Raw genomic sequence first — 3888 nt, forward strand, 5'->3', positions numbered from 1 at the left:
AGGGCATGAATGACTTGGAGATTGGAAAGGAGGCTTGCAAAAATGGAAGGAACACAATAAATTGAGGAGATGACCAGCGAGAAGTGACGCGGACGCATGGCTCACGCGACCACGCAAAATAGAGGAAATTGCAGTGACGCGCTCGCGTGCCTGACGCGAACACGTGAATTGGAAGCTGCACGAGTGACGCGAATGCGTAGACGATGCGCACGCGTGGCAAGGCAAAACGCTGGATGACGTGAACGCGTGGATGACGCGCTCGCGTGATATGCGCAATCTGCAGAATTTGCAGAATTTGCTGGGGGCAATTTTGGGCCCTGTTTTGACCCAGTTTTCGGCCCAGAAAAGCAGATTAGAGCCAGGGAACATGCAGAGACAAGAGGACAACATTCATTTCGCATAATTTTAGTTTTAGATCTGATTTTTACTCCTCCTCTAGGTTTTCTCTCTACACATTCATAGTTTTTAGGATTTTGTTTTTATTACTTTTTGGATTGGGATATTGAGAAGAGTTATTACCTCTGTCAAGACTTCATCATTCTAGTTTGTTTCCTTACTTGTCACTTACTCTTTCATATCCTTAATTTATTCAGAGTTACTATTGGATTATTTTTAGAATTAATTAATACAAGAACTACTTTTATTTTTAATTGATCCTTCGATTATTATTTATCATGTCTTTCTTTACTTCCCTTTCTTATTTTGCGAATTTTACATTCATAATGAGCGAGTAGTTCCATAACTTGATTGGGAGTTGATTGAAAGGAGGATCTTGAGTTGGATGCTCAAGAGTTCAATTATAATTGGGTTTAGCATTGGGTCGCCCTCTAATTACTGACACTAGTCCTTCCCAAGGGAGAGGATTAGAACTTGTGAATAGAAACTGACTTCCAACTTGCTTAACTTTCCTTTACCTGGTAAAGGATAACTGAGCAGGCAACCTTCAATTAGCAATTGATCTTGGGAGAACTCCATCAAGGATAGGGCTTCCAACTAATCTACTCCCAGTCAAGGTTTTTATTTAATTTACATAAATTCTCTGATTTAATTTCCTGTTTATCAACTCAAACCATTTTAGAAAACATCTGATTAATAAAATAGCACACCTTTCTACAACTCGTTGGGAGACGACCTGGGATTCATACTCCCAGTATTTTAATTCTAATTTTGTGACAACCCTTCTAAATTGATAAGCGGATTTTTGGTTGGTTAAGAACTATACTTGCAACGTATCTCTTATAATAATTTCTTAACTCGCCAATTTTCGCCACGTCAAACATGAAGAAGACTTCACCATCCTTAATGACATAAGAGAAAATCAAAGAGCCCTAAGGGAAGAACAAAGAGTTATGAGGGAAGAACAACAGAGGCATGGGCGTGACACAGAGAAAATCAAGCACTCCATTGGATCTTCCAGGAGGAGTAGTAGCCGCCATCACTAAGGTGGAATCGTTCCCTTTACTCCCCTGTTGCTTATATTTCTCTGTTTTCCATGTATTTTGTTCTATTGTCTGTTTCTAGTGCATGATCATCTATCATTATGTCTTAAAGTTATGAAATATTCCATCCATCTCCCACATTGCTTAAAAGAAAATTTTTAATTAAAAAAGAAAAGTAAGATGCATGAATTTCGAGTTATATATTAAGAGTAGTTCAATTATATGATGTGGTGGGATTGCTTTTGTTTTCTGAATGTATGAATAAACAGTGTATTTTTTATATTGGAGTAAAGAATGTTGGCTCTTGAAAGAATGATGATAAAAGTAAAATATTATTGATGATTTAAAAAATCCAAAAATTGATTCTTGAAGCAAGAAAAAGCAGCAAAAAGTAATAAAAAAAAAGAGAAATAAAAAGCAGAAAAAGCCAATAGCTCTTAAAACCAAAAGGCAAGAGCAAAAAGCCAATAACCCTTTAAACCAAAAGGCAAGGGCAAAAGGATCCAAGGCTTTGAGCATCAATGGTTATGAGGGCATAAAAGAAGAAATATCTTAGCCTAAACAGTTCAATTGAGCTGGTTCTCTAACTATATGCTTGTGGTGTGAAGATATCAACTTAAAAACTTGAGACTGACCAGTTAAAGTCGCGGTCCAAAGAAAATAGTGTGCTTAAGAACTCTGGACACCACTAACTAGGGATTCTAGCAAAGCTGAGTCACAATCCTAAGAGGTTCACCCTGTTAAAGTGTCTATGGCATTTATGTATCTGGTGGTAATACTAGAAAACAAAGTGCTTAGGGTCACGGCTAAGACTCTAAAGGAGTCGTGTTCAAGAATAAAAAAGAACTTAACTAGGAAAATTAATAATATCATCTAGATTATGATTTCCTAAAGAAGCCAATCATTCTGAGCCTCAATGGATAGTGAGATGCCAAAACTGTTCAGAAGCAAAAAGCTACTAGTGCCGCTCATTTAATTGAAACTGGGCTTCATGGAGAACTATGATATTCATTGTATTCTTATCATGTTTTTATCCTACTTTGTTTTTGGTTTCTTTGGGACAAGCAACATTTTAAGTTTGGTGTTCTGATGAGCAGATATTTTATATGCTTTTAGGCATTGTTTTCATATAGTTTTTAGTATGTTTTATTTAAGTTTTATTATATTTTCATAGGTTTTAGTGCAAAATTCATATTATTGGATTCTACTTTGAGTTTGTGTGTTTTATGGTGATTTCAGGTATTTTTTGGCTGAAATTGAGGAGCTTGAGCAGAAGTCTGATTCAGAAGCAGAAAAAGGACTACAGATGTTGTCAGGATCTGACCTCTGTGCACCCGACGGGGCTTTTCTAGAGCTATAAAGGTCCAAATGGTATGCTGTTAATGGCTATGGAAAGCTAACATCCAAATCTTTCCAGAAATATATAATGGTCCATACTTTGTTTCGAAAATGAAGGCCTAAAACTGGCATTCAATGAGAGCCATCAGCCCTAGTCTTGGCGTCCAGCGCCCACAAGGGAGCAACTGGAGTTCAACGCCCAAAAGGGGGTCCCTAGCCAGCATTCAATGCCCCTAAGGGACATTAGCACGTGGGAGACACTCAAGCTCAGCCCAAACACTCACCAAGTAGGCCTGAGAAGTGGATTTTTGCACTGTCAACTTAGTTTATCTTATTTTTGTAATCCTTTGTCATCAGATTAGTATATATAGGAGAAGATCACCCATGTATGAGTCACTAACCTCCTAAGGTTAAGGTTAGGAGCTCTGCTGATTTTCATGGATTAATAAAAGTAATACTGTTCGTTGGGGGCTTCTCGAGACACCAGTTCAGCCGAGGTATGGGGAGATTAGGGTGTTTGTGGTATAGGCTAGAACTAAAGGCACAGTATTCTCTGATCCAGAAGATTCGACCTTGTCTGTGGCGTTTTGAGTAGGATCATCAAGGGGGATGAACTGTAGGAGCTTCACCCTCATTCAGGTTGGGTGCACACTAAACCTGGCGTTCAGCCTGAGGGAGGAAGATTGGCGGCCATTAAACCGGCGTTGATCACTTATAGCTTGCCATGGAAGGAATTACTCACAGTTTAAGAAAGATAGGATGAAAGGTTGACCTAGAAGAATGAAGTATCTTTAAAGCCTCAACCATTCTCTTATCACTGTTTTTACTCAAATTAAGTAACTTCATCCCTATTCTTGTTTTATGCGTTTATCTCAACAAACTATCTTTACTAATTGCCTGACTAAGATCTACAAGGTGTCTATAGCTTGATTCAAAATAACAATCTCTGTGGGATCGACCCTGACTCACCTCAGGAATTACTTGGACGACCCTGTGCACTTGCTGGTTCAGTTATGCAGAGTTAATTTTCATGCATCCAATGTCTATTATGATATAGAGTAGATTTTCACTCTTTGGCTTGGGGTTTGAGTAACTAGGATCCTAGAGTTAA

The sequence above is a fragment of the Arachis ipaensis genome, chromosome B10, assembly GCF_059453495.1.
Source record: "Arachis ipaensis isolate K30076 ecotype BB chromosome B10, ASM5945349v1, whole genome shotgun sequence".
Taxonomy (NCBI): domain Eukaryota; kingdom Viridiplantae; phylum Streptophyta; class Magnoliopsida; order Fabales; family Fabaceae; genus Arachis; species Arachis ipaensis.